The sequence below is a fragment of the Furipterus horrens genome, unplaced genomic scaffold (genome assembly GCF_987537825.1).
Source record: "Furipterus horrens unplaced genomic scaffold, mFurHor1.1.pri manual_scaffold_1, whole genome shotgun sequence".
Taxonomy (NCBI): domain Eukaryota; kingdom Metazoa; phylum Chordata; class Mammalia; order Chiroptera; family Furipteridae; genus Furipterus; species Furipterus horrens.
Window position 1 is genome coordinate 16,227,662 of NW_028327171.1, and position 22,522 is coordinate 16,250,183.

Here is a 22,522-nt window from a genome sequence, read left to right on the forward strand (position 1 = left end):
AATATAACATTTATATATCTTTTCTTTAACATAATCATTTAATTAAACAATAATTACTCAGCTGCTAAAAGAATGCACAGCAATTCTAATTTCATATTTTAATACATGACATCAAAACTCATGAAAATACATCATTTGACCGTTTCATCAAATAATTTTAATATTACTATAAAAACATTAAAAGTTTAACAAGTATTAAAATATGAAACAACATTCAAAGTTGTTTGCTTTTAGTATTCTAACAAAAATATTCATCCAGTAAATTAATAACTATATACATATTAAGAATGGGTTTCTGAAATAACCCATATTGTAACGTGAGAGTTTAGTACAAAATGTAACAAAATCAGTGTCTTATATCATTTTTAAATCTTGCCTTTGTCATATAAATTCTTCAAAAATATTTTGAAGCAGATTCCTAAGATATAATTTTCCATTTTTATTAAAACAGAGATGATTTAATTTAGTCAACAACCGTTAACTTGAAAATTAATTAGTGTCTATGATAATCTATTAATGTTCAGGCCCCTATACCAGACCTTTATAATAAAAGTTATGAGAAAATAGACAATATATTTTGCCACTCAATTGAAATAACCTAAGTGTACAGACACAAACATATAGGCCTTTGGTCTTGTTCTATTCTAGATTTCTGACACAGTGCAAACTGCAATCAATCATGACCTTAAAGTATCAATCTCTTGAGTGTATAATATTTGAGAAAATTAATTATTTTATTTCATTTTAATTAGTTTCTTTTTTTTTACATAAAAATGTCCTAAATTAAGTGGTTAAGCGGTAGTTAAAATATTGTTGGTGTGTAAGCTGATTATTGCTGTTTTTAATATTAACTATTTAGAACTTAATATCACTTCATAAATGATCAATTTCAGTTGTCTAACTTTAATGCTTTGTTATATTACCTCTAGTTACTGAGAAATAACCTGCATCCAATTTTGTTATATATCAACAGATTATATATCAGATATATAACATGAATTGTAATCTGTAGAACTAATGATCAATTATCATTGAAAATGTCTTGTTCTACATATCATTTGCATATGTTTTTAATGCTAATCTCACATAAAAGTATGGTGTTGATTAAATGCTTTCTTTCTATGACAATGTTTTTACATTTTATTCTATTTAATTTTTTATTAACCTTTTGAAGAAAGGGATCTAAATTATGAGCTATCAAGCTTATTCTAGTAACAAATTGTAGGTCTAGGATGGAATCTAAGGCAATTTTAACCAGGCTTCATTATATTTCCATTCAATCCAGAATCAAATTTTTAATTTGAATCAAACTTTTTAATTTTCAGTGATAGCAACATTTTGGTGATGTGGATCCTATCATATATTATTGAGGGAAATACAATTAACTTAATTCTTTAGGGGGGTAAAGAGCCTTAAAATCTTTATAATCTCAATTCTGTAATTGAGTTCTAGGTATCTTTCAAAAGAGAGTAAGTTGAGATGTTATCAAAAGATTATACAAAGTACTTTTAGCACATTGTTATTTTAATAACAAAAACTCAAAATAACTTCATGTCCCAGAAAAAAGGACTGGCTAAATAAATAGTGAAACATCTTGGCCCTAGATGCACTAAATATTACCAAAGATACATTCGCCTAGGATTTTCCTTTAGTTTACAATGTGGCTGCCCTTTCCTTCACCTGGTTGCCTTCAAAACTCAGCTCCACACTTCCTAAACACTGCCTAGCCATAGCCATCAATGGTGGGTCAGATTGCCTGCTTTGTGCTTCCACAGATTCTATGTGCTTCAGCAGAATGGTCCTAGCCATTGGAAAAATCTATTTGACTGTTTCTCCACCAAAGGATCTGAGTCTTAGTGGATTAAGCCATGTCTTGCTCACAATTACATTCTCGATGGCTTACACAGTGTATGATGCTTAGTTTGTTCTCCAAAACTGTACATCAAATTTACTGGAAAATAAACAGTCAATTAATTTTCAGTTCAACAGTTCAGGTAAACTGAATGGTTGTTTCAAAGGAGTACAGAAAAAAAACCTTTTCAAGGCCTTGAAAGATTAGTTGATAATTTAAGAATGTGTAAAAACTTAGGGGAGTAATTGTAAGAAAAACTAACTCTCTGATATTCAAAGTAAACAGCTAAGCTTCTATCTATACTTACTTGTACCTATAAAAGATTTTTCTATTGCTTAATATGTATAAATATATCTTTAGCATTATAATATTCTAGGGAGAGGCTTATGAATAATTTATTTGCATAAAATATAGTGCAGTATGAAAATCATATATGCTAATAGAACTTTTAATAGCTGACTCACAGTCTACACTGTCCACAATATGGCAGCTGTGTGTATATGTATTCGTCGTCGGCATCCGTCCGTCTTGAGAGACGATGGTGTAGCTTCTACTGAAGCTACAGAGCCTGGGCAGGGTGATATGGAGGGTCTGCTGTTGCCCATGCAGCAGACCCCCCCTCTCTTCGCAGCTGAAGGGTCCAAGGGAAAGACGGAGTCAATACAGCTTGGCTTCAGGTGCGCCGCAGGAGTTGCCGGTGTTGACTACAACGTCAAACCGCCTTAGGGACTCCGGCTCCGGATTTTCTGTCGGGGTTTACTCCCTTAGCCTTTCCCCTGAAGAGGTATGCCGCAAGGCAGCGGAGGTTTTTTGGAGTCAGAGTTTTCCTTCTCTGATGTACCCTGACTGGAAGATCGAACCAGCGACACTTAGCTCGCAGGCCGACGCTCAATCCACTGAGCTAAACCAGCCAGGGCCTTGTGTATATGTATTATATTATTATAATCTAACCATAAATTTAAGGCAGCATTTTTTTAATAAAAGCAAGCAATTGCCACTAATTGCTTGCCTATGATCTCAGTGGGAATTTAATTCAAAATTACTGATGCTGAATGCAAATGCACTACAGGCAATACATGCTACATTGAAAGCCACATTAAAAATGTTATTTGTGGGGTGAAGTAGCAACCTATTGATATTTTACATCTGCAATAAAGCAGAAACTAGATTCCTGTACATTATATGTTTTGTAAGTATCAAAACAATAGCAAGACAGTAATATTACCCGTTGAAAGATGGGCAGGTACTATCATCAAGCAATAGGGGTTGCACCATTCACATGTGACTCTAAGAAGGGCAATATGTGAGGACTTTACGCTAGGAAAAATGTAGTCGTATTTCACTTTGATAAATCAAGAATTGTAACTTTCATAAAATGAGGCCTTTCCAGAGAAGCAGGCTTTTGTATTAGAAAAGCCTTCAAATGTTGTATAGAGGAAATACACTTTAAAAAAGGGAAGGTCGTAGGAGTGAGGAATATGGAATAGGCAGAACTGAGAAAGACCAGAATTTATATAGGTACACACACACACACACACACACACACACACACACACACACTGATCCATTTATGTGTCTCTCTGCCTGTCTTTCTGCCTATCCATGGAAACAAAAAGATCGGGAAGGACAAATCTTTACCTTCAAGTTGCTTTCTTTGCTTAGGTATTGTGTGTGTTTTCTATGTATGGGGGACATTAATTCATGAACGATAAAGTGAAGGACTGTAAAGTTGTGGAAACATCCCTTAAGGCATTATATGTCACCCATATTCTATTGAAGTCCAAGTTAAAACATTATTTTACAAATTACAAGAAATGGAAATAACCATTAGAAGAACAAATTTTTACCTGAGCAGAGTACAGAAGGAAAATCAGATAAATTGGAATAGTAATAAGATAGAAATACAGGGTTGGGCAAAGATAGGTTTACAGTTGTGAGGATGTGAAACATAGCTTATTCTTGTAGTGTTGTTTATTAATCGTTGTATTAATTTCCACATGAACAACCGTAAACCTACTTTGGCACAACACCCTACAGCATCTGCTGGATGACTGGATGGGAAAGGAGAGGTAACCTTCAGAAAAGTGTCTGGTAACAATGAGATGCAAAGAAAGTGGCACAAATACCCTCCTTGATGAAACTTTAGTCAGACTACTATAAGCTTCTTTTCTTTTCTCCTCTTTTCTTTTCTTTTCTTTTTTTTTTTTTTTTTTTTTTTTTGACGAGGCCTTGTCCTTTCCATGGTCTGCATGCAGTAAAGAATTTGCTAAGTCAGTTTAGCGAGACTCCTTCCACCCTTGATATCTGATCAAATTCCACATTACCCAACCTCAATGTCTATGCCCATGACCTGCTTTTATCAAGAATCCTATTAGGGCAGTTTAGCAAGACTCACACTGTCCTTGAAATTTAATCAAGCTCCCCTTTAAATTTTCCATCCACTGGCTCTTGTCACTCTGTTCATTGGCTTAAATCCCACTTGTCTTTGTATTTGGAGATTAATTCAATCTGGCTTTCCTATTGCAATAGTCTTGACTCTTATTGCCATAGATTTGAATAAAGTATTTCTTACCATTTAAAAGGTGTCATAGTAATTTCTCTTTGACAAAAGAGGGCATACACAGAAAGGTAATTGAAAGGAAAATCTGTTTGGGTTTTCTCTTTAAGAAGGAATGCCAAAGACAGATATGAAGCAAATATGATGGTGGTGAGAGCTGTTGGCTTATTTTCTGTAATTTTCTATATTTGAAGTGTTAGAATTATTTTTCAGTCAATCACAAAATTAAGAACTTTACCTAAGCAAACTTCTAGACAGGAAAAAATGGAAAATATATATTTAACTGTGTGAATTCACCATGTTCTCATTGCATTAAAAAGTGATCTCTATATTTATAGCAATAACCTACGAACAGAGTTCAATGTGAAACTTTTGCGCACATGATCATTTTAAGCTATGCAGAATTGCACAGATGTCATAACATATAATACTGGAAAGGAACATGGAGTCACCTACAAATCTTTATATTAAAAAAACCTTTAAAGAACAACACAAACAAAGGAACTAAATAGAACAAAGAGCAGAATAGCAGTCAATAGGGGGGAGGGGAGAGGGAGAGAAGAGGGATAAGTAAGGGAAGGGTTTAGTCAAAGAACCCGTATAAATGACTCACGGACATGGACAACGGGGAGGGATATGATTGTGGGAGAGGGGGTGGGCTGGGTGGGGGGGAGCAATGGGGGAAAAGGGGACAACTGTAATTGAAAAAACAAAAAACAAACAAACAAAAAAGAACAGCACAAACAAAGGAACTAAATAGAACAAAGAGCAGAATAGCAATCAATAGGGGGGAGGGGGGAGGGAGAGAAGGGGGATAAGTAAGAAAAAAAAAAAAACTTGCTCTGGGATATTTGGCAATGTGGCGGCAGAGTCAAGTGCACCACCTTTTGGCTCTTTCTGTTCACCTCATGAAACAGCACTGCTGTGCCAATTATTCCATTAAAAACTGTAAGTTTATTCTCTGAGAGCCATTATCATAGATCATTAACGGTGTTGTTCCACTTCGGAATTGTTTGAAAAGATTATACCAAGTAATCAAGGAAGTACTTTACTGTGCCTTGTATACTATATTTAAGCAACAAAGGGAATGTGCAATATCTTTTAGAAGGATTGTGGTAAAAAAGAGTGCACATGGTACACTTACTTATTTCCAATTAAAATCATCACCACTTTTCCTACTTCTATGCTTACGTGTGAGAAGCTAAGATGTAAAAAGAAATGTATTCTGCGGCAGAGGAGTCATTTCCCATACTAAGGACTTTATGGCAAGAACCACATTTTAGCAATATATTATTGAATAAATGCGCCTTAGGTAAAGACTCAGGAAGATTAATCATACATAGAAGAAAAATACTAAAACTGGAGAGGAAGAAGGAGAGGAGAGAAAAGGTCAGAAGAAGAGGAGAACAAGAACAGGGACAAGAACATGATAAAGTAAATATATATACAGAGAGAAGATTATGATTATTTACCATCTATAAAGAGGTATTGAACCCCATAAAAGGTGGCATTTGCTTTTGGCTAAAATTATATAAACTGCTTGAAATAATGTGCATTATAAGTGTATAAATGCCTCTGGTTCATAGATTACTATACACACACGTACTTACAAGTATATACACATATAAATGCATTATATATAATTAAAATGAGGAATACCCTTTCTTCAAGAAATAATACTTCAATAAGTTAATATCTTTAAAACTAGGGAACGCACAAGAGAAAATAATGTAAGAGGCGCTTGGTGGTGAAAATATTCAGAAGTAAATTATCTTTAGGCCACCCATATCTTCTATGTAATGATTATATGATTAATAAAACAGTGTACATTGCTTTATAGACTATTAAGATATATACGTAAAACTAGATGCAAAATAAATACAAGCTTTAAAAATCAAAGAACTACATTCAGTTAGCTGTTATCATAATGGAAAGATCTCTACAGAGAAAATATTTACATTTTATTAAATGTCAGTTGCATAAGCAGAAGGCTGAGCAAGAACATTTCAACATGAGCACAAGTGAATCTCTTATTTAAAGTTTCCAGCATAAGGATAAATAACAAAGTGTACCAGAACCTGAATTTATCAGTTTCTCAAAGTTGGGATCGGAAAAGTCAAATTCCGGGCACATCAGGAGACATCAAAGAAGCGTTTCAGATTGCCTTTAGGCCTGGTAACAAGTTACTCCTGGTTTGATAAATGTGCTTTTCTGTTTTATTAATTTTTTGCCTTATTGCTAAGACTTAGAGCTGAATATGTAGCTGGCACTCACCACCACACTCCTGTCATTGTATGAGACTTCCAGACTTGATTACTCGCTTAATCCAAGCTTTTCACTTTCTCTTGTCAATTCCTCCCCAGCTCTGAAGGCTATTTTTTCTGAACATGGTTTATTTGTGGTTGGTACCTGCGACCCGAGTAAAGCCTTACTTCTTGCTGAGGGCTGGCCTGGCCTACTGAATGCTGCCTGATCGTGGGAAACTAAAGCTGATGACAAAACACCACACAGGCTCTGGCAACTAAAACGTGAAAATATTTTACCTGAATTTTGAATTTTATGAGTAACAGAATGAAGGAACTCATTATACAATCCATTATACGTTACCCATTTGGTGAATCAAATTGAAAAGCACAATAATGGTAAGATTTACAAACAATGGAAAATAAATTTAAGCCTTTTAAAATCATATCAATAGCATAATAGGTATTTTCTTTGTAAAACAGTATTGGGATTACAGTATTCCCTCGCTTATCACGGGTATTATGTTCTAGAGCCCCCCGTGAAGTAGGAACCTTACATTTATTCTACACTCTTACACCTACGTAACTTTAACAACATACATATACAGTACCTCAAAATCCTGCGATATAGCAAATAATCTGTGATAGATAATGAAATATAATATTTTTTAAAATCCCACGATACAGTGAGGCCATGATAAGTGAACCACAATATAGAGAGGGACTACTGTATCGAAATCTGTCTTGTATACTGTCCAAATAATTTATATACTGTGGTGAAATATTGGCCTTTCTTATCATCATCATACTCTGGTGTGATATAAAATATTTTTCCTTTAATATTAGGTTTTTAATATTAGATTTTTTCCTTTAATATTAGATTTTTAAGAATCACAAGTAATAGCAACAATTATTTTAATGTGTAATAGAATATTCTCTTTTAAAAGTGTTGACATTCATTCCTCACCAATAAATCACAGTATATTAAAATACCATTGACTTTTATCCATTGTTATTAATATATCCATGTTCAAGGCCATAATCATGATCTGGTCAACTTTAGAAGCTCTGTCCTTCCCTGAGCACTGGCCTACTGGTTTCTGTTATCTTGCTTAAAGTTTTCTAAATGATTCTCATAACACGTCTTAAACCAAAAAAAAAAAAAAAAAAAAATCATGATGGTTTATAAGGTTCTACATTATCTATTCCATGCATTTTTTTTCTGGCCTGGTCTCCATTTGGGTTAATTTCATTCCTTAAATTGTAATCATCCTTAATCTTTCCTTCTCTCAGCCTTCTGCCTCGCTTTCTCAGCTACCTAATCACTTTTTGATGTATTTCATTTTAATGTCATTGTGTATGTTCCATATCCCTAATTAAAGCATACATCCTCTAACAGCAAGGATGTTGTTGCCTTTCTTACAGTTCTGTACAGCACCTGGATGATATTTGCTACTCAGCATGTACTCAGTAAATAATAAATTAATAAATGAAAACCCAAGATACATATGTATTCCAGCTATCAACACTCCATTTAACAGGAAAGAAAACGTAAACAGACATTTGTTAGACTTCCCTAAAATCACAGAATTTAGAACTTTAATGCAGTGTTAATCCTATAATAATACATTTTCTTTCATAGACCCTTATTGCTTATTTTGTGAAGAAGTCAGCCCCTTAAATTAGCTGAGAATCAACTGTACATGTTTTTTTTTTTTAATATCTATTATACATTGATGTTTTGTTCAGTCATTAAATTTTCTCATTTGATTTATGCTGCAGGAAACTACCAAGGGAATAAAAGCTAATATATCCTTTGGCACATTTAGAGGATAATTCAATTAATAATTTCATAGATCCAGTTCTACTGTATGTTCACTCATATGCAGAATCAGCTATGGCAATTAACTAGATTCAGTCCATGTTCCGTGGGAATTCTAATGGCTACATGGAATACTATATTAGATGTGTGTTTATTGCCAATTTAACCATAGTACTCAATGTGCATTTCCCATCCTAAATTTGAAAAACCAAATTATACATGAATCTCATATTTTATGACCTTAGAGTCATAAGCATCATTTATAGAGATATGCCTATAGTAACTTTTAATCACACACTTTAATTTAACTTTCATTAGTGATATAAGAATTACTGATTATAAAAGAAGTTTCAATCTAAGGTGAATGACTCTTCTTTCCACCACTTTTTACTTGTCTTAATATTTTTTCTCCTTAAATCATACATACAAATATTAATAATAGTATTGTACTACCTACGGCTATTTTGTCCTCCATTACTGCTTTATATATTGAAATTTCCGTAAATAGCTACAGTATTTTAAATACTTTTATTGTTATTTTGCACACTTTCACATATAAATCTAGGAAACAAAACTTAAGTGAATCTTCCATAAAAATTTCTGAGTCATCAAAAGAAGTATTGGTCCCAGAGATATAGCAGAGTTAAAATTATTTTATAAATAACAATAACATCAGTTTCCTCTGTCTGATTTAGCAGTAGCACATTTTGTAATTCATGTAATTTGTGTTTATTGATGTGAAACAATTTCAGAGTGTCACTGTATTAAAATTCAAACTAAAAGTCTATCAAGTGAAAAGTAAATTTTTATCTACTGATTTAATGTCTAAGTCCTTAACTTTATATATGGCAAAAACAGTGACACAAAATTAATTCATTTCTTAAACTTCCCATTTCTATCAAGTCTTCATGATTTAAAAGTAAATCAGGCAGAGGAAAGATGACGGCAGAGTAGGTAGTGGTGTCATCTGCTTGCTCCCGTCACAGAAGGATTTGGAGTGCAAACACAGAGAGTGAATGAGTGATTGCAGATTTCAGACAACGCGCACAGGGAAGGGAGCGTGGGAGTGGCGTGAAGGAGGGTGGGAAGATTGGCTGAGCTCTTCAGGCTGAGTTGCTGGGCCTCCCAGACCGGGGCCTCTGCAGCACCGCACCCGAAAGGGGCAGCTGCTGACCAGCTCATTAGCCGGGAGCTGCTTGGAGGCTTCCCCTTGCCAAGGGCGCACCAACCAGCAAAGTCCCAGAGGGAGTCAGCGAGAAGGTTTGGTTGAAACAGCCAGAGGTGTGGGAAGACAGTGAGCAGCCTGGACTGTGAGAAACTGTATGAACTGAGTCTAGGTGGGGACTCCCTTGGCTGGCAACCCTGGGATGACAACTCTGTGCTCCAGGTGCTCACACCAGGGCTACACCAAACAAAAGGGCAGAACTGAGCTGGGGAGAGGGGCCCATATGGGAAAGCTGCGGCAGAACTGCAGACTTGGTCGGGACCCCAGACGGGCAGGTGGCACACACAGGCATACAGGCAGAGATGTGAGCTGGTGCTGCAGTTTGGAGGCAACACAGACTTTTTTTGATGAACAGAGAGAGGACTTGAGGCTGGGCAGAGACTATTGGCATGTGCACGCTGACCCACCAGGAGAACAGTGTTCTAGACAAGCTTGAGGAGGGCTCAGGGTGCCTCAGGACTGGGGGGTAGGGGACTCAACTAAGTGTGGCTCACAACAGAGTGGCGGCAGGGCCACGAGTGAGAGAACAGCAGCCTCAGAATCCAGCTAGATCTCCTCACAGCCAGCCAGTCAGAAAAGATTTGAAACACATGAAATTTTGTCCAGGGGCAGATCCAGAAAAAGAAGACAGCGCCCAAAGGTTGTACTGGGAAAAACTCTTTCTTTAATCTGTTTCCTACCTTCTCTCCCCCCTATTCTTCTTCTTTAATTTTTTGTTTGTTTGTTTCTTTGTCTGTTTTGTTCATCCTCCCTCTCATGCTAAACATATAGAGTATAACTCCTATATAAACCTAATACTATACACTTCCACTTTCTCACTTCATTCTGCATTCATCCCTCCTTTTTCAACATACAATGTAAATATTACTTACTGTCTCACATAGCCTTGACCCTACTTGCTACTATTATTCTATCATCTTCCCTCTCAAAAGTCATGTTTCTTTCATTTAAAACAATTTTATCTGTTTCTCCTATAGTATAATAGTCTTAACCTTTTTACATTTATATTAATACTGGCTCATTTGCTGCTGGTAGTGGGATTGTGGGTGGGGGATGTTTTGGAGGGTGTGGATTTCTTGCCTGGGTTGTGTGTTTATGATTTAACAGCATCTCCACGAAAGAATTCAAGACAAGGTGGCAGACTGACCCTGAATCAACTAGCCAGAGGGAAGGATTCACCCAAGAGTAAATGAAATACAACCAAACAGCTTAAACAAATGGCATAAAGGGCATCCCAACAGCATCAGGCTCAGGAGCTCAAAGAGACTGCACCATTGAACCCCCCCCCCCCAGGTCTCCTATACAGAATCTCGTATCATGAAGGCAGAAATCAAAGCAGACAAATCTAATAAACAAAAACAAACAAGAAGAATCCAACATGGGGAGACAGAGAAACAACCTTCCAATGAAAGGAAAAGAGGAGTCTCCAGAAAGAGAGAGAGTTGGAACAGACATAAGCCAACTATCAGACATGGAATTCAAAAGAATTGTTATAAGAAAGCTCAAAGAACTTGACAAACTCAAAGAAAACTACTACAAACTCCAATGGAATTACAAGGAACTCAAGGGAAACTACAAAGAATTACAGGGAAGCTACAAGGAACTTACAGAGAACTACACCAGCACGAAAAAGGACATAGAAACTATCAATAAGAACCAGGAAGAAATGAAGAATACAATTTCTGAACTGAAGAACACAGCAGAATCAGTCAAAAGCAGGCTAAACAAAGCAGAGGATTGGATCAGTGAGTTAGAGGACAATGTAGAAAAAAATTCCCAGACAATACAACAAAATTAAAAAATATTAAAAAAGAATAAAGAGAAGTTAAGAGAAATGCAGGACAACATGAGATTAAACAGGATTAGAATCATAGGGATACAAGAAGGAGAAGAAGAGGAGCAAGGGATAGAAAACCTGATTGAAAAAGTAATGACAAAATTTTCTTAACTTGATGAGAGAAAAAGTCATACAACTCCAAGAAGCACAGAGGGTCCCAATGAAGATGAATCCAAACGGGCCCACTCCAAGGCACATCATAATTAAAATGGACATATTCAAAGACAAATTGAGAATCCTAAAAGCAGCAACATGACCCACATATATGCTATTTAAAAGAGACACACCTTAAAACAAAAGATTTACACAAACTGCCATTGAAGGGATAGGAAAAAGTATTCCAAGCAAACGGACATGAATAAAAAGTGGAGGTAGTAATACTTATATCAGACAAAACAGATTTCACAGCAAGGGCCATAAAAGGAGACAAAGAAGGACATTTCATAATACTTAAGGGAACAATCCATCAAGAAGACATAACACTGGTAAACATATATGCACCCAATATAGGAGCACCCAAATATATAAGGAAAATACTAGAAGACTACAAGGAGGATATAAACAGCAACACACTCATAGTAGGGGAATTTAACACCCCATTACCAATAATAGACAGATCTTCAAAGCAAAGAAACACCAAGGATACTGAGGCATTGAACAACACACTAGATCAAATGGACTTAACTGATATATATAGAACTTTTCACCCCAAAGAAGCAAAATATACATTCTTTTCAAATTCACATGGAACATTTTCAAAGATAGACTACATGATAGGACACAAAACAAGTCTCAAAAAATTCAAGAGAATTGAAATTATATCAAGCATCTTCTCAGACCACAATGCCTTGAAACTAGAAATCAACCTCAAAGAAAAATATCAAAGACATCCAAACTCATGGAAAATGATATTAAATAATGAATGGGATAACAATGACATCAAGGAAGAAATCAAGAAGTTTCTTGAAACTAATGATAATGAACACACAACAGCCCAAAACCTATGGGACACAGCAAAAGCAGTCCTGAGATGAAAGTTCATAATCATACAGGTCTACCTATAAAGGATAGAAGAATCTCAGATTTAAAAATCTAACCTTACAGCTACAAGAACTAGAAAAACAAAACCAAACAAAGTCCAGGGTGAGGAGAAAGAAGGAAATCATCAAGATCAGAGCAGAATTAAATAACATAGAGACTCACCAAACAATTCAAAAGATCAACAAAACTAGGAGCTGGTTTTTTGAAAAAAATAAACAAAATTGACAAGCCTTTATCCAGGCTCCTCAAGAAAAAGAAAGAGAGGACCCAAATTTAAAAAAATGAGAAATGAAAGAGGAGAAATCATGGCTGATATCACAGGGATACAAAAGATTGTAAGAAATTACTACAAACAACTGATGGCAAGAAACTTGACAACCTAGATGAAATGGACAAATTTCTAGAAACATATAATCTTCCAAAACTGAATCAAGAAGTAGAAAGCCTGAACAGACCAATAACAAAGAATGAAATTGAAACAGTAATAAAAAAGTTCCCGGCACAGAAAAGCCCTGGACTGGATGGCTTCATGGGCGAATTTTACAAAACATTCAGCGAAGAACTAACCCCTATCCTTCTCAAACTATTCCAAAAAATCCAAGAAAGGGAAAACTCCCAAACTTTTTCTATGAAGTCAGTATTACCCTATTTCCAAAAACAGGTCAAGACAAAAGAAAGAAAATAAGCTACAGGCCAATATAGCTGATGAACATAGATGCTAAAATCCTCAACAAAATATTGGCAAACAGGATCCAGCAGCACATTAAAAAGATCATACATAATGATCAAGTGGGATTCATCCCAGGGAGGCAAGGATGGTTTAATATTTGCCAATCAATAAATATAATACACCACCTAAACAAAATGAAAGACAAAACCACATGATCATATCCATAGATGCAGAAAAAGCATTTGATTAAGTAGAACACCCATTTATGATGAAAACACTCAGCAAAATGGGAATAGATGGAGCATACATCAACATAATAAAGGTCATATACAAGAAACCTGAAGCCAACATCATATTCAATGGGCAAAAACTGAAAGCATCCCCCCCCCCCCGAGATCAGGAACAAGAAAAGGATGTTCACTCTCTCCAATCCTATTCAATATAGTGTTGGAAGTTCTAGCCACAGAAATCAGACAAAAAAAGAAATAAAAGGCATCCAAATTGGGAAAGAGGAAGTAAAACTGTCATTATTTGCAGATGACATGATAGTGTACATAGAAAACCCTATAGACTCCACTAAAAAACTACTCAACATAATAAGCAAATTTGGCAAAATAGCAGGATACAAAGTCAACATTCATAAATCTAAGGCATTTTGGTGCACCAACAATAAAATATCAGAAATAGAAACTACAAACAATCCTATTTACTAAGGCAACATGAAAAATAAAGTACCTAGGAATAAACTTAACCAAAGAGATAAAACACCTGTGTTCAGAAAACTACATAATACTGAAGAAAGAAATTAAGGAAGATATAAATAAATAGAAGCAAATACCATGTTCATCGATGGGAAGAATCAACATCATTAAAATGTCCATACTAGCCAAAGCAATTTACAGATTCAATGAAATCTCTATTAAAATACCAATGACATATCTCACAGACCTAGAACAAATACTTCAAAAATTCATATGGAACCAAAAAGACCTTGAATAGCCAAAGCAATCTTGAGACAGAAGAACACAGCGGGAGGAATCACAATACCAGACATCAAACTATACTACAAAGCCACTGTGATCAAAACAGTCTGGTACTGGCATAAGAACAGATGTATAGCTCAATGGAACAGAACAGAGAGCCCAAAATAAACCCAGGTCTATATGGTCAACTAATATTTCACATAGAAGGAGGGAGCATAAATGGAGTGAGAAGAGCCTAGTCAACAAATGGTTCTGGGAGAACTGGACAGGGATGTGTGAAAAACTGAAACTAGACCACCAACTTACACCACTCACCAGAATAAATTCAAGATGGATCAAAGACTTAACTGTAAGCCATGATACCATAGAAGTCCTAGAGGAAAACATAGACAGAAAAGTTTCAGATATCTCGCATAGCAATATTTTCACTGATACATCTCCTAAGGCAAGAGAAATAAAGGAAAGAATAAACAAATGGGACTACATCAAACTAAAGAGTTTCTGCTCAGCAAAAGAAAACATCAGCAAGATGAAAAGGAAACCAACCATATGGGAAAACATATTTGCCAATGATACCTCAGACAAGGGATTGAACTCCAAATATATATAAAGAACTTATACACCTCAACACCAAGAAGACGGACAGCCCAATTAAAAAATGGGCAAAAGACTTGAACAAACACTTCTTCTCCAAGGAGGATACACAGAGGGTCCATAGACACATGAAAGAATGCTCAACATCACTAGCCATCAGGGAGATGCAAATAAAAACCACAATGAGATACCATTTTACACCAGTCAGAATGGCCATCATCAACAAATCAACAAACAGCAAGTGCTGGCGAGGATGAGGAGAAACGGGAACCTTAGTGCACTGTTGGTGGGAATGCAGACTGGTGCAGCCACTATGGAAAACAGTATGGAATTTCCTCAAAAAACTGAATATGGAACTGCCTTTTGAACCAGTGATTCCACTGCTAGGATTATACCTGAAGAATCCTGAAACCCCAGTTCAAAAGAACCATGCACCCCTATGTTCATAGCAGCACTCTTTACAATAGCTAAGTGCTGGAAACAGCCTAAGTGCCCATCTGTAGATGAGTGGATTAAAAAACTGTGGTACATCTACACAATGGAATTGCCATTTGCAACAACATGGATGGAACTAGAGAGAATTATGCTCAGTGAAATAAGCCAGGCAGTGAAAGAAAAATACCATATGATATCACCTAATACAGGAGACTAATGAACAACACAAACAAATGAACAAAATTGAACAAGGAGCAGAATAACAGTTATCAGTGGGGAGAGGGGAGGTAGAGAAGTGGGATAAGTAAAGGAAGGCTCTAGTCAAGGAACATGTATAAATGACACATGGACATGGACAACGGGGTGGGGTTTAACTGTGGGAGAAGGGGTGGGCTGGGTGGGGAGGAGTAATGGGTAAAAAATGGGACAACTGTAATTGAAAAACTATAATAAAAAATACACACACACACGCACACAATAAAAGTAAATCAAAAGCAAACGAAAACATTTCCACTATTTTATCTTAAAGTGAATGGTTGAACATTCTAGAATGGTGTTTATTATATGCATAATGGATGTCTAGGTCACAGCTATAGAAAACAAACAACAAAAATTTGTCAGTCTTATAGCCTACATAGTAACAATAACAACATTAGAAATAATAATGATAATGATAATAGCTAACAGGGTGCTTGTGACCTGTCAGTGGATGCTATGTAATTAAATCTAATCACAATTCCATTACATTAGATATTATTACTGTTACATTTTACCTTTATATTTATCATCTCTTAATTGAAAGTCTGAAATGTAGGGTAATATGTCACCCTTTTCTACCTCACTTTAAGTCTATTGAATATAAATTATTAACAATTTTCACATATTTATAACTTTCAAGTAAGCATATTATTTAATTAAACCTAGATCATAATTTCTTTCTGCTGTACTACTGTTTGTGTTGACATATATTTTATTTCAATATGCATTCAATTAGAATACTTTTTACTTAAAGAGGTGATAAAATGTCATCAAAATTTAATTATTTTTTACATAATATGACAAAATATTTTGAGCCACATAGATAAAGGAAATTCAAGTTATGATTGAAAATGAATCATATGTGATACATTTTTTTCAGAACATTGCACTGTAGAGAACAAAATAAAAAAGATGTAAAGCTTACTTCAAATAATACTTTATTGACATGGGTTTTAGCTTTTAGTTGGCTTTTTTAGGGGGTTAAAACTGTGCATTCTTTGTTTTTGTTTCCCCAGGCCAGGGTGAACATACAGTCTAGCATGTTTTAAGGATTAATAAGTATTAATTTAATAAATTACTATTACAAGAAATGTAAAAATGTTGCTATTATACTGTTATGTCAAACAATTGTATAATAAATAATTGTTTTATCAAAAAAATTAATAAAATCGGAGAGGTTAAATGCATGTAGAAACAAGAACCCATTGCAACCAGTCTGAATGAGAAACACCATATATGACAAAGATTTGATAAATGAAGGGTTATTTAACCTTTTCTGTTTATTTAAAAATATTTTATTGTCAATTTCTATAAAAAGTAACCAAGTAGTTTCTCTATTTATAATTCTAATTAGACCAACTGAATAAATATATAAAAGTGCTTTTGATTTTGCTTTCCCAAAATAAAACTCTAGATTTAGAAAAACATGGAATAAAGATTTTAGGGTATCTATTACACACAAAATATCTTTGTGCCAGCTTCTGGGAAATCATAAATATTGCTTTCTTTTATTTCTCATTAAAAAGAGTGATGTTAGAAAAAATATGTTTGTCTCTAATATTATATTATAATGGAAACATTTCTATTCATTGTAGGGAAGAATATTTAATTGTACAAATCAGAAATTTTAAACTAATATTTTAAAAAATATGTGAATGTATTCAGATGAAAGTATTATCTTGATTTATTAGAAAATGGTCTGGAATTTTTATGTATCCATTTCTTACTACTGGAAAAAGGTCTAAAATAAACACCTCTTTAAATAAACACAATAAACAATCATAATGAGAAATGTTGCCCGGGGTAAAATTATATTTAAATCAATGTTTTTGCATTGATGATTTAAAAGCACTGAGAACAAAAATTTACCATGTTACGAAATCTGACAAATCACAGAAACAATAAATATATCAAAATATATATCATGGTATTGGGTGATCACGTCGATAATTGCTTTTATAATTTTAGAAGACATTTAGCAAGATAAAATGATTATTTTTTAAATAAAACAGAATTATCATGGAATTACATGTATCTAACAAGTAATATCTGATATCCTGCTATATATAAAGCATTCTGAGATATTCAGTGTGATAAAAAATAATAATTTTAAAAGGTGAATTGCTTTTCTCAGACAGTCTTCATCTTTATCACAGGGTAAGAAACAGTTTCTCTTGTCAACAGTACTGGAGTAGAGAGGACATTGTACTCAGAATGAAATAAATATGAAATAAAGGGATCTATGTGGATAATTATAGTAAGTCAAATAAGTTACATAGGTTTTAAAACTGTGACAATAGAGAATCAATATTACCTGATACTGAGGTTTCACTTTCTTAAAATACTGTGATATATACATCTCTAAGACATTTTTTTTCTATCACTGCTCATTTGTATAGTATCTATAACACATATGTAATTACAGGTGCATTGAATTATGTTATTTAATAATACTTTCTAAGTTGTTCCCTAAGTAGATTCAGCTTCCTGAACATATTGCAATATTTGTATGTCTCCTCAAACATTTTGCATCTTTGAAAAATACTAATAACACACGATTTCTAGTGCTTTATAATAAATATTATTAAATTGAGTAATTATTATGGATGTTCTTAAAATGATAGATACAAAATACCACTTATTTCTCCAATGTGTTACAAAATTATTGAAACTTATTTTTGGGTTCTTTTTGTTGTTGTTGTTGTTCACCATGTGATAATTATACAATCAAGTCTGAAGCAAACTGGAGAAAAAAGTTAACTATACATACTTTCACAAACCAATTATTTTAAAAATTAACTGCATTATTTAATGTATAGGTACATACTCCTGACATGGCTTATTTTATTCAGCAAACAGTCACTTCAAAAACCCTCCCAACAGAAGAGGAGTACATTACCCTGCTGGACTGACATGCGCTTATCCACATGACTGTTCATCCACATGACATGAGCAAACATTTGAAATTTGCTTATTGGGCTTATTCTCTTGCGCTTCTATCTTCACCATAAGGTGACCTACTCCAGGTAGTTGCCACTTCTTCAGCCTGGTTACCAGTATTGCTGGACCCACCACATAGAGTTAAGTGTTACTGCTTGAAGTCATGCTTCCTATTCAAGGCCTGCCTGGGTCAGCCGATTTCCGTTGAGAATGAGAAATATTTTTGTGTGTTTCTGAGTTTGGGTTGCTTACTATGTGCAATAATTGTTCCATTAGCTAATTATGTATCTTACTGCACTGAATTATTATTTTTTTCTTTTAGCCCTTGTCACTGTTTGCTGTATTATATACTATGCTACGTTATTTTGTTTATTATTGGTTTCTCTTGCTAAGGTTAGCTGTTTTTGCTTGCTTTATTCAATTCTATATACTCAACACCTGGAAAAGTGCTTGGTATATAGTACATAATTGATAAATATTGTTGAATAAAAAGTATGATTAAGATCCTAACCTAAATTCATAAAATCATGGATTTAGCTCCACGTCTTCTTTACAGTTCAGGAAATTAAAGCTTGGATTAAGTTAAATAATTTGACCAATGTCCTATGATTAGATCCAGCAGATTTATTAAAGTCTAAGGATAACTGCTAAAACTATGAGTGCTTAAAATAGAATTTTAGTAAATTCCAATATATTAGAAAGCTGCCATCTTGTTTAAATCTTCAGAAACTATAAGCTAACTTAAGTCAGTTGATAGATACCAACAACATATAGGTAATATTAGGGAAAATGTGTCCTTGCCTTTGCTCCACTGAAATTAGATAACAGATATCAGAGGATTCAAGAATTCATGGCTTTGGAGATCTGTCCAATTGGATTTAAGATTTGGACTTGTCAGTTTCAAGAATCAAGTACCTTAACCTTTGGTGGCCATGCTATTCTGGACTAAGATGTAAAGCAGTAAACCCAAGCGAAATCTACTGGCAGGGCATCCCAGGGTGGAGGCAGAAGTGGGTCAGTAAGTGATGATCTAGGAGGCATGGCCTTCGGGAGGTGAGTAGAACTAGATGAGGTCATAAAGTGGAGCTCTCATGAGTGGAATCTTGCCCTTATAAGAGTCTGCTGAGAGCCTGGTGCCTCTGCTCTGCTCTCCATCCTATGAAACTAGACCTAGAAAACAGCAGTCTGTAATCTGAAGAAGCTCTCCCCAGAACCCAGCTGTACTAGCTCCCTCATCTCATACTCACAGCCTCTGGAATTAGAAGTAAATTTCTGTTTTTTCAAAGCAAGAGCCTGAGGTACATGGTTATAGAACCCTGGACCGAATCAAAAGTAGTAGGCAGTCTGCCATCAGGTCTTCATGTATCTATCTTTTAGGATCTTCAAGATGACACAACTCAGTGAAGTCCCTGAAAACTTGGTATGCTGTGGTCTCAGATGCCATTGCAGTGGGCAGCCTGACCCTGTGAAATTCTGTCTTAGTTCTCTCTGCGAAGTGGCCTTCTCTATCCAACCCAGGAAGCTCACCGTGAAGGACTGAGTGTGTGTACCCTAACCTTCCTGCCCAAATTCACATGTCAAATTCTTAATACTCAATGTGATAGTATTTGGAGGCTGGGGCTTCAGAAGGTGATTGTTTTTAAATGAAGCCATAAGGGTGGAGCCCCATAAAGGATTAATGTTTTTAAAGAAAGGAAAATAGAGGAGGTGTCTCTTTCTTTGTGTATGCACTAAGGCAGGGCCATGTGAGGGCAAAACCAGCAAAAGGGCCCTCACCAAAAACTTCACCAGGCTGGCATCCTGATCTTGGACTTCCAGCTTCCAGAACTGTGAGAAATGCATGCTCATGTACAAGTCACCCTGTCTATGGCATTTCATTATAGCACCCCCAAACTAAGAGTCATTGTGCCAGTGAGAACAGAGATCCCTGTGACAAGGCCTTTATTCCAGAGAAAGGGTAAACTGGAGGGAGGATTTGATATTTGTGGAATATTAAGTTAAGCAGATGCCAAAAGGCAGTGATATATCCAATAGTTATAAAAATGACTACTTTTTATTTAAACTGCTTGGTATGTGCTTGTTTATTTGGAAGGTTTACTTTTTTAAGGGTTCAATCTTTCCTAATAGTCCTTAAGAACATTTTGCACTGGCTGGTGTGGCTCAGTGGATTGAAGGCTGGCATGTGAACCAAAAGGTTGCCGGTTTGATTCCAAGTCAGGGCACATGCCTGGGTTACAGCCTAGGTCCCCAGTTTGGGGGCATGTGAGAGGCAACCACACATCAATGTTTCCCTTCTTCTCTTTCTCCTTCCCTCCTCCTCTCTCTAAAAATAAATAAATAAAATCTTTTAAAAAAGTTTCATCACCATAATTTCTGAAGTACTTTTAAACATTTGATTTGAATCAAATAATATATATCAGATTTAAACAAAAAATGTGATAAAACTAGAAAAATTGATCGCGTCTGAGTATGTGAAGAATGCGATATTTCAAGATTTTTTAGAGGGTTCATGGGAAGTTAAGGTTAAAAAAGTAATAACATGTTTTACACCTTTCTCTTTTAATATTCTATTCTTCCTATCTTCTGGATATACACATAAGCTTTGTATTTTATTTCTCTTAGATGCTGTCCTTGAAATTATCATACTGTATAGAAAACCTAAGTAGTTTTTGGCATTAGAACCAATTTATTTCAGCAAATGAGCCATCTTTTTTTTTTTTTTTAATTTTTTTATTTTGGTTTTTCAATTACAGTTGTCCCCTTTTCCCCCAATGTCTCTCCCCCACCCAACCCACCCCCTCTCCCACAATCATATCCCTCCCCGTTGTCCATGTCCATGAGTCTTCCATACAGTGAGCCATCTTTTTTAAAGTCTGAATGGCTTAAATGTATTCTGGTGAATGTAAAAAAACAAAATCATAAGATTCTAATCACAGATATAAAATGTGTGTCTACTACAACCAAGGAGTTTTTCTAATATCTAGCCAATGGTACTACTAAAATCACTGTTGAGACTGTAAAACTTAAAGAATCATGTGACAAAACCGATTTATTAATTTATGGAATGCATGCAAATATAAAAGCAGCATGAATCTGTCTTATAAGAGTAATTACTATCCTTGTAGATTTAATTTTTCCTGATATTGCTAAAAACATTTATGCCACCGGAGAAAATGCCTTTAAGTATTGCTATTATGTCTAGCAAAGAATAAAAACAGGTGCAGAGAGCTCAATGAGAAAAATATACAAATGAAAAATTCCATACTTAACATGCATTGTTACCATGTAACTGTTAAATTAAATTTATCACATAAAATAATTAAGTCTAGTTAATAGATAATATGTAATGAATACCAAAATTAATAATGTTCTAATTGTAATCAAGCATACTATGTAATCGGTGCTTATTTCATTAAAACACGTATCACAGGCCTGTTATTGCCTTTGTTTTATATATTGGGACTTTAGTTCATCTCTTGCTTCTTAGTAAGGGGAATGCCTTTGAAATATTGAAAATGAACTGGCAAGATGCCAAGGAATCTACATGGAGGAATTGCAAAAGAGGTTTTGAACAAAAAAAAAAAAAGCTATTCTCCTTAACACCTTAAGTTTAGTGCTATTACAGTAAATGTGGTTGGTATCAAGTTGTAAATGGCTCTGTTCTTTTCCACTTATTCTTAGCCGTATTATACTGCATATGTTTGAATCAGACACTAAAGACTATTCTAGTAAGATTTTTTGTGTGTGTGACATTGGTAATTTCTTCATCTTTTTTATAATTTCTACTCTGCTTTGACTCAAAGATGCAGAATAAAAATACTCTCATCATCTCCAAATCCAAATATTTACAACAACTACTTCACATGACATTACATGGAAGGTACTAAAAGTTTTATTACTATTATAAATTTGCTGCTAAATAAAATATTCTATATTATAACAACACAGGCTTTAATTACCAAGAAATAAGTTTATTAGATATTCAGTACTAATTATAGTTATTACGTGCAATAGCCAACCAAAATTTCTACTACTCTTCCCATGATGAAAGTATAAGATTTATTA

The 22,522-nt window shown here is 34.8% G+C and overlaps 1 protein-coding gene across 1 annotated transcript in view; it reads right to left on the reverse strand.

Moving 5' to 3' along the window:
• NCAM2 (neural cell adhesion molecule 2) overlaps window positions 1-22,522 on the reverse strand; it is a 421,403-nt gene that overhangs the window by 83,306 nt on the left and 315,575 nt on the right. The gene's annotated exons all lie outside the window — the stretch shown is intronic.